This window comes from Cryptomeria japonica, chromosome 3 (assembly GCF_030272615.1).
Source record: "Cryptomeria japonica chromosome 3, Sugi_1.0, whole genome shotgun sequence".
Taxonomy (NCBI): domain Eukaryota; kingdom Viridiplantae; phylum Streptophyta; class Pinopsida; order Cupressales; family Cupressaceae; genus Cryptomeria; species Cryptomeria japonica.
Genome location: NC_081407.1, coordinates 809,162,408 through 809,175,052, shown reverse-complemented (window position 1 = coordinate 809,175,052; position 12,645 = coordinate 809,162,408).

Here is a 12,645-nt window from a genome sequence, read left to right as displayed (position 1 = left end):
AAGACAGAGAGAACATATATTACACAAATAGAGCTATAAAGCAACATGTTTATAATTGTGTTCTGTGATGTTCCAAGGATGATGAGATGATAGGCACATGTTTCACATATGGTAGTCTGTTTAAATATAAAAAGCATGTTCACATAGACTTCCTTTCATGGGCTTTTAAATCTTTCTCTTCATTTGATAGGCTTTTTAATTGTTAAGTTGGTCAATTAATTTTGTTGTTAGAAATGAAATGACCTAAATTCAAATGTAGAGATCTCATTGCTGAATCCATACCTTCCCATCATGTTGTGAAGGAAGATACCTTCAGCAGATACTTACAAATGTTGACATTGTTGTAAACGAGTTTTGTTGGTTATGAATAAGATTAATTCATTGTAATTTCTCCTTTTCAGTGATGAGAAGTTCAGTTGGCCATTAGCCTATTCTGGAGACCCGTAAGTTAACTGGAAGCAAAAATTAGGGTCCAACTTTTGTGGATGTTTGCAGGAGTTGTCTGAAGATTGACTTATTGGAATTTTACAATTCAGATGGTGGATTCTTTCTAGGTTTTCTGAGCGCTTCGCAAGGGTGTGACATGCATTTAGTTCAGAGAAGTTTTCCGAACCCATAAAAATTTTTGGGTTTTCAAAGTTCATCCACAAGGTTCGAAGAGCAATCTTTTTGGAGATGTTTTCAGGACTTACTGTTTTTAGTAAGTACTATATTCGGCAATGCTATTTTTAGCAGTTCAATCCAGTGCTCCAACCCACCAACCCAGTTCAGTTTTGGTGATTTCCAGTACTTCAATTTTTGGCTCAGTTTGGCAATAATCAGTAATTGAGAAGAAGGTATTTTTAATGTATTGATACCTTAGGCATGAGATTTTAATATTTGATTATTTTATGGATGGACGACTTAGGAAGGGAGGAAATATTATTTTATCCTAAGTCTCAATTTTCCCTAAGTCAGGTGGCGCCAAGAATTAGTATTATTCATGCTTTATAATGTTGATATTTTATAACTTTGTGGCAATTAAAAAAGTATGCCTAGGAGACATGAAGGTGGACGCCAAGTCTAGAAGGGGACATGAAATGAAATGAAATGAAGTTAATGGAGTTTGGGCGCCATTTGAGTTTGACTTTGAGCCTCCAGAGTCTATAAATATGAGTGTTGGGACTCTCATTTTATCTTTTGAATATATCATAACGAAATGTTGCCAAAATGCTAAGTGAAGAATCGGGAAACGCTTGTCTCGTAGCCATAGTTCGATTTTTTGCTTGCAATACAACAACTAGTCGAACCAGAGACTACTCTTCATTCAGAGGAGTGGATTGAAGATGATGTTGCAGATTTATGTATTAGTTTTTAAGGTGTGTTAGAGTGTTTTTTGAGTGTCCAGGTTGTTGGTCGTGTGGGTGTGCTGAAGAAGGTTAATCTTCATTAGTCTCTGTGTGTTCTTTTGTTCATTCTAGGTATTTTCTCTAAATCATTCTAAAGACCGTAGGCGATATTTTCTTCCAATTTGTAGAGCTTAGTTTGGTCATTTGGATTTTATATTGCAAAATCGTCTTCTTGCTTGGTCGTACCAATCTAAGGTTGCCTCAGATTGTGTGCATATTTGTTTAGGAGTTTTGTGGTGGTTTGGTAGTCCTTGTCTAATCGCCTTTCCTCTGGCATTTGTTTGTTTCTATTATTGGGTCATTCCATGTTGTTTCAGAGAAGTGAGCAATTTGTGGGATTTGTTGTGGTTGTTTGAGTGTGTGTTATGCTATTGGAATTTATATTTCAGAATTAGAGTTTGGAGTTTAGAGTTATCTTTGAGTGTGTTTGTGAGTTTGCAGAGTATGGCGAGCATAGAAGTTCTTATCAGCAATGGATAGTATCATTCCTACTCTAAATTCATATTACTAGATTGTAAAGTTCGTTAGTAGTACTAATAGCTATTTTCTGGATTGTGCAACAAGGCCTGCTGAAAAAGTGGAAGAAGTTGGTTTGTTGCCTATATCTTTATTTTATATTACTATCCTCCCGTTGCATAAGCAGTAGAGAAGATTGTTTATTTCATTTCCAGTCCTCTCGCTGCATAAGCGGTAGAGTAGATTGTTTATTTCATTTCCAGTTCTCTCGTTGCATAAGTGGTTGAGTGATTGTTGCTTCATTTTCTTGGTTTGTTATTGGTTGGTTTACCACCAAGTTGTTATTAGTATTTCTATCACCCGCTGGATAAGCAGAAGGGGCTGGCTCGCCGCCCAAACATTTTAATATTTCTAGTTGTTTGAAGCTAACGATCCTTTCAACACCATATGCTCTCACCTTCCCATATTGTGCTCTTGGTAACCAGAAAGTGGAAGGGCTACAATTTCAGTATTATTGTGTTTCTATTTCTAGTCCTTAACGGGTTCTTGTTGTGTTGTAACTGGAAATTAATTGAAAAAAAATTGTGGGGACATTACATTCATAATCAAGTTTATCCCATAGTGCAATGGTTAAGGTGTGGCATTGTTGATGTTGCTATTATGGTTCAAACTCTCATTGGGCCATTGTGATTATAGGTTTGTAACCTTGCTGATCTAGTGTGCTTGCAAATTCGAATTGTAGTATTGATGTTGTCGGCATTGTGTTAGGGGACTAAGTAGGTGTTCATGCTTGTGCTTTATTCCCTCACCAAGTCTGCTCACAAGCTCTGTCCTTGTTGGGCTATCGTGCTCACAAGTTTGGATTGCTATGTGTTCATCTCAAGGGTGAGGTCCCTTGATTGTGACCTCACCTAGACTAGTGTAATGTCCCTACCAGTTAGAGATCACTGTCCTGTAAAACAGACTGTTAGAATACAACAAATATACATATAACTAATCTAATTTTCAATTAAACTTCAATTACTCAATTAAAACTAATCTCAATTCTTATCTAATAAAAAGGATACGAGTGCAGTACTGGGATATGTCCTTAGGCGGCTGTGAAGCTCGGCTTCTTGGAACCCATCTTGGTTTCAAGCCATACCAAGAAATCGAAGGATGATTTGAATCCTGATTTGGATGTAATGCCTTACATCCAAGCTTACCAAAGAAGACCATCATATATGATCAATTCCCTGCCTTCGATGATGCAACTCATCATCCAAGTCTACCAGAGAGGACCAGCCAGATCCGTCTCTTCTTTGATGAGTTTTTGTCACCCAAGCCACATAACATATATGCATATAGATACTTAGTATATACTGCCTACCAGAGATTATCATAATCCCTGCATTAGGCTAAGGGAATTTCCTCCCAATAGCCTCCATCATATAGCCACATTATTCATATTACATTCTACAATTTATTATCATTTTTCATTCCATAATCTACATTTACATATTCCTTAATTCTCTTTATTGATCCTAGATATATATAAGTATTTTGCATACATACCTATATTCATTGCTAAATACACATATGATAATATCCAATAATATATTCAAAAATATTAAGTAACATATATTCAAAAATATTTATTAACATATATTCAATAATATTCTTTAACACATATTCAGAGATATTCATTATTATGTATGTGTGTGTGTGGCACACACGTCCACACACATATATACTTTGTCTTACTTGTCACAGTCTGCAACTGCAGTGCAGTTCATAGCCCGCAGCCCGCTTGCTATCCTCCCGTCTCCCTTCCTTTCATGTTTCCCTTATCTTTGCAGTGGTCTTCCTTAATACCCCATGGAGGGGAAGAGTCGCATCCCCCCACGGGGTCCCTTCCATAGAAAGGGGTGTGACAGGGGTCGCAGCCCATCCCACCACTTCCCGCGGGGGGGGCATCGTGTAGTTAGCTCTCCGCGGGAGGGTTATCTCCACGTAAATATATTTAATATAAGAAGTTTACTTTACCCATTGCTTACTCCCGTTTAATATTTTAACATGCTTTAATACTTTAATATTAAACATTAACATTATTTGATTCGTTCATTTATATTAACTTTATTTAATTATTTAATATTAATTAATAATTCATTTCCTCTTTTAATACATTATTAAATAATTGTTTTCTTTTATATATTTCTTTTATAATTAAACATTAATTAATAATTCATTTCCTCTTTTAATACATTATTTAATAATTGATTTCTTTTATATATTTCTTTTATAATTAATTCCTTCATTTTATATATGCTATTATCCTTATTTGGGATATTTTATTTACATCAGGTGATACAGTGGGGGGTTATCACAATCCCTCCGTCTCAATTTTGCTTATCCTCAAGCATTTTCAGATCCTCCTCTTTTTCCCAAGTAGCATCCTCATTTGGGAGATTCCTCCATTTAATCAGGTGTTCGGTAATGGTTTAGTTCCTAAGCTCCCTTTTCCGCGTATCCAGAATGATCTAAGGGTACAAGGTGAGTTTTCCTTCATCATTTAGGGGAGGTAGTTCATTGCATGGAGCCAGGTGTTGCCCGAGAACCTTTTTAAGTCGGGAGACATGGAACACATTATGTATTTTGTTGTCTTTGGGGAGTTCTATCTCATAAGCTACTTCCCCAATCCTTCGAATTACCTTGTAGGGTCCATAGAACCGGGGTTTCAATTTTTCAGCCCCATTCTTCTTGAGGGAAGATTGTTTATATGGTTGTAGCCTTAAAAACACTAGATCTTCGACCTCGAACGTCCTTTTCGTACGCTTCCGGTTTGCATAGATCTTTTGTTGATTTTGGGATTGTTGTAAATTCTCTTTCAGAGTCTTCATGATGTCCCTACTTTATTAAACAAAATCTTGTGCTCTTGGTACCTTGCTTTCTTGGGTTATTAATTCCCTAAAGCTTGTGGCCTCATACCCATACAAGGCTTGGAAAGGACTCATCCCTATTGACATGTGGTGTGTTGTGTTGTAACAATGTTCTCCTAAGTGTAGCCACTTAACCCAAGCAATATGTTGCCTTGTAACATAATTCCTTAGGTAGCCCTCTATCCATTTGTTCACCATCTCAGTTTGCCCATCAGTTTGAGGATGGTAACTGGTACTAGGGGTCAAGACTATTCTTGCCATTCTGAAGAGTTCCTGTCAAAATTGGCTAATAAACATGCTATCTCTATCACTGACAATATTCAGGGGGAGTCCGTGGAGTCTGAAAATTTCCCTGAAGAATAGATCGGCTATTTGGAAGGCTTTGTATTCTGTGGAGACTGCAAGAAAATGGGCATACTTTGTGAGTCTATCTACCACCACAAAAATGCTATCCTTTCCTTGTGTCCTTGGCAACCCCGTTATGAAATCCATAGAAATGCTCTCCCACTTTTGATTGGGAATAGGTAATGGTTGAAGCAACCCAGCTGGGTGGGTGAGTTCAGTTTTATTGCGCTGACAAGTTAGGCACTCTTGTACATATTTTTGGACATCTCTTTTTTGGTCTTTTCATGCATACTTTTCCCTAATGTGTTTATAAGTTTTATAGTATCCTTGATGTCCTGTCAGGGGGTTATCATGGAATTCTTTTAGGATTTTGCTTTTGAATCTGGTCTGAGGGGTCAAGTATACGCTTCCCTTGTACAAGATGAGATCTCCCCTAACTTTAAAATCTTCATTGGGAAGGTTTCCCTCCAAGATTTCCTTTGCTTGTGGATCTTGGTCATATTCATTAAGGATTTCTTCCTTCCAGTTCTTTGAGATGCTGGTAAGGGTATTGAGGTGGGCTCTTCGAGATAATGTATCTACTGCCCCGTTATTCACCCCTTTTACATATTCTATATCAAAGTCATAGGCTTGTATTTTGCTCACCCATTTTTGTTGCCTATCATTAAGATCCTTTTGGCTCAAGAAGAAGCATAGACTGTTATGATCGGTTTTCACACCAAACTTCTCGCAGACAAGGTATTGGCGAAATTTGGCCAAGGCGTGCATTATGGCTAGCATTTCTTTGTCATAAATAGAGTAGTGTCTTTCTGCTTCGGTAAGTTTACGGCTCTCAAAAGCTAAGGGGTGTTTCTTTTGCATGAGTAGTACCCCAATTCCCTCCCCAGATGCATCACATTGTAGTTCAAAAGGTATAGAGAATTCAAGAATGGCTAATACTGGACATGTGCTCATGGTTATTTTAAGTTGTTCAAAAGCCTGTTGGGCTTGGTCATTCCATGCAAAAGCCCCTTTCTTAGTTAGATCAATAAGGGGTGTTGCAATCTTGGAAAACCCTTTTACAAAGCATCTATAGTAGCTGCATAGTCCCACAAATCCCCTTAATTGTGTTAAGGTTCTAGGGGTGGGTCATTCCTTGATGGCCCTGATCTTTTCTTCATCCACACTTACTCCGGCCTCACTAATTTTGTATCCTAGGTAGATGATTTCTTTCATCCCAAATTTGCATTTGGAGACTTTGGCATTAATGATTCAAACTAAAAAATATTTAATACCTCCGCAATGTGTCGGAGATGTTCTTCCCATGTCTTGCTGTAAATAAGTATATCATCAAAGAATATTAGAAGAAATTTCCTCAATTGTTTCCTGAACGTATGATTCATGCATGACTGGAAGGTGGCTGGGGCGTTAGTGAGACCAAATGGGAGGACCAAAAACTTGAAATGTCCATAGTGACATCTGAATGTTGTTTTGGGAATATCCTCTTCCCTCATTCTAATCTGATGGTATCCTGACCTTAGATCAATTTTAGAGAAATATCTTGCTTCGTGTAGTTCATCCATTAGTTCATCGATTCTCGGAATAGGGTATCTATTTTTTATAGTCTTTTTATTTAGGGCCCGGTAATCTATGCACATTCCCATCGGCTTATCTTTCTTCTTGACCAATACCACTGATGAAGCAAAGGGGTTGTTGCTTGGTTGGATGTGTCCCATTTCTAATAACTCTTTTATGGTTTTTTTAATCTCCTCTTTGAATTTGTGGGGGTGGCGGTAAGGAGTGGTAATGACAGGTTTTGCTCCTTCTAATTCAATGGCATGTTCAAATCCCCTTTTTGGGGGCAAGCCCGGGGGAATGTCTTCAAAGACTTTTTTGTGTCTCCTAAGGATGGGTTGTATATCACTATGAACAATTTGACCTTTGGTTGGGGATTTATCCAAGACCATACATTGGGCAACCCACTCTCCTTGATCATGCCTAAGGATTTTCTCCATTTTATTACATGATACTATCTTTGGAGAGCCATCGGGAATTCCTTTTAATGTTATCTCTCTCCTTCATGTTAGAAGCATATCTCCTGATTTGGACTGTCCATGGTGAACCGTCCCAATGAGTTTATCCATGGCATCCCCAAAATGATGTCGTTCTCTAAGTTCACCACAAAAAAGTTCCTCTTAATTGTATGCCCCCCCAGGGTGACTTCCAATTGAGGTATAATTTTAGTGCACCTGTCTATGACTTTGTTGCCCATAATCACTTCAAACCCTCCAAACTCTTGAGTTTTCAACCTTTTCTTTGTTGCTAAGTGTTTGCTAATGAAGTCATGTGAGGCTCCAATGTCTACCAAAGCGATTACTTTCTGTCCTTTGATAATCCCTTTGAGTTTGAAGCATCTATTCTCACTCCCTTGAGTGATGACTGCCAAGGTACCCGGTTCGTTGCTTTCAAACCTGGCCCTTTTATAGGATCTTTCCTCATCCTGTATTCTTCTGTGTTATTTAGCTGTCCTCTTTTACATTCATGGCCTTTTCCCCATGGGGCCTTGCATTTGAAACATAACCCTTTCTCCATGAGTTCCTCTCTCTCCTTACATCAGTGATTCAAACTCCAAGGTTTCTTGCAAAAGCAGTAGGGCCTCTCCCGATGGTCCATCTGGGGCCTCTCATTCCTATGCGGTGTTTTTGTTGAGATGTTCTTGGGTGCACTAAATTCAACCATCCTAGTTTTCTTAATGGCCTCTACTAAATTCTGTGGTTCCAAGGGTTTTACAAAAAATTTAATAGAGTCTTTCAAGCCTTCTAAAAACATGTAAGTAAGCCTTCTCTGGGATAGGTCGGGGACCATTACTAATAGGTTTTGGAATTGGTCTATATAGTCTTCAATGGTTCCTGATTGCTTAAGGTGTGTTAATTCTTGGAAGTACCATTCTGAGTCTTTCTAGTCAAACCGGCTGATGAGTTTTTGGGTAAACTCATTATAGGTGGAGATATTTTTGTGTCCTATGGTAATGAGACCGTTATGCCACCAATTATGGGTTGCTCCGGTTAAATGGAGTATGAAAAATTCTATAGCATCTCCTTCGGTCATGGGGTTGTATGAAAGGTATGTATCTAGTTTTTGGACCCAAGCTTGGGCGATATCCTTTCCTGACCCATCAAAGCATGGTAGGGACATTTTGTTGACTTTAGCTTTGAGGTCTTTACCCATAGGCTTTCTCCTTCTACCTTCATTAGTCTTGGACTCACAGAAGTCCCTGAAGGAAAACACGCTCTGCACTTCTAGCTCTAATCTAGAATAAATTTGGGCAATTTCTTCCACCCCAAGTGTGGCTTGTTCCTCTTCATCTCTCACATGTTCTTCTCCAGGAATAAATTCGAGGATTGTTTGTCTAGAACTTTGAGGAGATCGTTCGTTATCGGCGTGATTAGAGTGTGTATCTCTTCTAGGGTTTGGAATATCTCTATTGTTGTTGTTTGTACTTTAGAGGATTAATTGGCTCATTCTTTCGAATTTCTCATTGGTTTGCTCTATGAAATTTTGAAGTTGTTTGGCTAATTGATTGGCCATTGCTTTCGTGCCTTTCTTTCTCTGATATGTGATCATAAACTAATAATCCTTTCCACAGGTTGGCAAGATTATGCTTTGATACCGCTATAATTTCCCTACTAGTTAGAGATCATTGTCTTGTAAAAATGACTGTTAGAACACAACAAATATACATATAACTACTCTAATTTGCAATTAAACTTCAATTACTTAATTAAAACTAATCTCAATTCTTATCTAATAAAAAGTATACGAGTGCAGTACTGGGATATGTCCTTTGGCGGCTATGAAGCTCGCCTTCTTGGAACCCATCTTGGTTCCAAGCCATACCAGGAAATCGAAGGATGATTCAAATCCTGTCTTGGATGTAATGTCTTACATCCAAGCCTACCAAGGAACACCATCATATATGATCAATTCCCTGCCTTTGATGATGCAACTCATCATCCAATCTACTAGAGAGGACCGGCCAGATCCTTCTCTTCTTGGATGAGTTTTTGTCACCCAAGCCATAACATATATGCATATAGATACTCAGTATATACTGCCTACCAGGGATTATCATAATCCCTGCATTAGGCTAAGGGAATTTCCTCCCAATAGCCTCCATCATATAGCCACATTATTCATATTACATTCTACAATTTATTATCATTTTTCATTCCATAATCTGCATTTACATATTCCTTAATTCTCTTTATTGATCCTAGATATATATAAGTATTCTGCATATATACCTAAATTCATTGCTAAATACACATAAGATAATATCCAATAATATATTCAGAAATATTTAGTAACATATATTCAAAAATATTTATTTTATATTTAGTAATATTCTTTAACAAATATTCAAATATATTCATTATTATATATGTGTGTGTGTGGCACACACGTCCACACACATATATACTCTGTCTTACCTGTCACAGTCTGCAGCCGCAGTGCAGTTCATAGCCCGCAACCCGCTTGCTATCCTCCCATCTCCCTTCCTTTCGTGTTTCCCTTATCTCTCCAACGGTCTTCCTTAATACCCCGTGGAGGGGAAGAGTCGCATCCCTCGACGGGGTCCCTTCCGCAGGAAGGGGTGTGACGGTGGTCGCAGCCCCCATCCCACCACTTCCTGCGGGGGGGGGGGGGCACCATGGAGTTAGCTCTCCACGTAAATATATCTAATATAAGAAGTTTACTTTACCCATTGCTTACTCTCCTTTAATATTTTAACATGCTTTAATATTAAACATTAACATTATTTGATTTGTTCATTTATATTAACTTTAATTAATTATTTATTAATTAATAATTCATTTCCTCTTTTAATACATTATTTAATAATTGTTTTCTTTTATAATAAAACTTTAATTAATAATTCATTTCCTCTTTTAATACATTATTTAATAATTGATTTCTTTTATATATTTCTTTTATAATTAATTCCTTCATTTTATATATGCTATTATCCGTATTTGGTATATTTTATTTACATCAAGTGATACAGTGGGGGTTATCACAACTAGGCCAAGCTAAAAAAATCCTAGATTCACCAATAAAAAAATAGATTAATTCATAATTAGGGACAAATCACAAACTTTCAAACATAAACAATTATTGATAAAAAGGATATGGGTGTCCTTTTTATCACCAAGATCTAGATGCATGAAACAACAAATGTCAAAACATGGTCTATGAATATTCCTTAAAACACAAGAATAACCTAATTTATCAACAATGAACAAAGGATAGGATAGAAGAATCTCCAAATATGTTGTATTGTTGAATCATCTCTCCAAGGCAACAACCTAGAGACCTTCACAATGAAAAGAGAAGTTCTGTATAAGGACTTGTCTCAATCAAACCTCGTGATGGTGTTCCCACCTCCACAACCATGATGATAATGATAAAGAGTGTGTGCTCTTGGGGGAGTAAAAGTAAAGCAAATAAGAATAATAAATGATAACAACACAATGATAAGCCTTACCATTTAGCTCTAAAATCCTTGTTGGAATGATGTTGTCTACCTTCCCAATTGGAACAATAACTCAACTTAAAACCTAAACTCAAGGATTGGACATCTATCATTCTATGGTGGAGGTTTCATTTACATGTCAACACAGGGACGTATTACTTGAAATGGTCTGACACAGTTTGTGCACTAAGTTCCAATAAAAGCCATTCTATTATACTGCAGCAAAGGAAATTACTGAAATTAACATAGAGAAATGTAATGACTAAAATGCTACAGAAAACCTTAATGTTGAAGGGTAACTCAAACAACTAACTACCACTGATGTTCTAAACTGACAAACAGGAACTACTCTATTCGCCTTTGGCTACAAGAACAGTCACGGGTTCTGGTTACAGTGGCTGTAGGAATAGTCAAATGCTAGAACAACAACTATAGCAAAATAAAACTAACACAACAAAGACACAGGATTGCTCACCAAGTGGGCCTCCTTGGATGAGCATGTCCAGAACTCAAATAGTCTTATATGTTCGAAACGCCATCACTTTATTTATCATCACAAAAGTTGTTACATACTATGAAAGCAGAGAGAATATCGTCTAGCTCTTGAAAACTCTATCTAACCCCCGCGAGGAGGTTCAAATCTTTATTTATAAGAAAACTATAATAAACTACTAAGTACCTAACCACACCCAAGAGAATAGGGGGAATTTTTATTACAACAAAGAAAGAGTCAACCACAAATATTGTGGGACATTCATCATTCATAACCAAGAATATAGCACAACGGTTCTCGCTAGATTCTTGCCTACTGGAGATAGCCATAAATAAGTCTTGAACTGCTTCGCTATTCTCCAGTTGCTCAGTTACCACCTTGCTTATTACTTTAATGATTGCAACCGCCTTGACTCTGTCTTTAACGGCCTGAATGACATGATCCTCATTTCTAGCATGTTTGATCGCTTCTACAGCTACCTAAATGTTCCTGCATCAAGAGTTAAAGCACACAAACACATACATATCCATTTTCTATCAACCATAACATTCATTCATCCACATATAAAATTATTATAGTAATTCGCACACCTATAGGAATATATACGTAGCCAAAACAATACAAGGTTTGAAAGGTTCAATTAATGTTCATCATGCATAGAATCAAAAACCTCTAACACATCCTATACCCTTTACATTGTCTGATTGCACAACTTAAATCATAAGAAACATAACAGACATGGACATAAAAAGACCTATTATTTCAACTCATCATTTTGCCTCCCAACCTAACTTCTTGTCGGTCCTCCAGCGAGAGGAAAATTCCTTACATGGGCACTAACTCTAAAATCACCAATGGTGCCATGTCATATGGCTCCTGTAGATATGTTCTAGTAGAGTCCCTTCGTTTTCTCCAGCCTGGTCCACCTGGCTTCTTCTGCTGATTCATCATAGGGCTTATCGGTGGCCCTACATCCCATGAGCTGGTTAGGATGGGCAGTTGGAAGATTAAGGGTAACCAATTGTTCTCCTTTGTTCTGCCCAAGTGGATATATTTGGGGGCTCTTTGTATTGTTACATGATAATTAGGCATGCAAGGAATGGGGCTTTGCCTGTTTAAGTTCTTCATGAAGGTTATTCCATCGCTAAACCAAATGTCCAGCTACAATCTGGCCTTCAATCTCAATTAGCTTCTCATATTCTTGGAACATCTCCTCCATGAGTGGCAGAATTTGGCTCTCAATGTCATATTTATACAACATTTTTTGCCAATAATAGTAAAAGAGTCGTGGATTCTTGGCCTCGGCCCTAAGTAGTAGTGGACAGTCAAGATCCATGTCCCTGCGTGTCCTAGACTGTTCTCCCATGTTGATTTCATTTTTTATCTAAGACATTAATGTTTTCAAATGAACCTCCAATGTATAACAGGGGGTTCCATTCGATATCAGAGGAGAGCATAATTGTGCAAATACAATTCGCATAGTAAATTTTAAATGGTTGTAGGAGAACTTTGATAAGCATGATAAAATTCTTG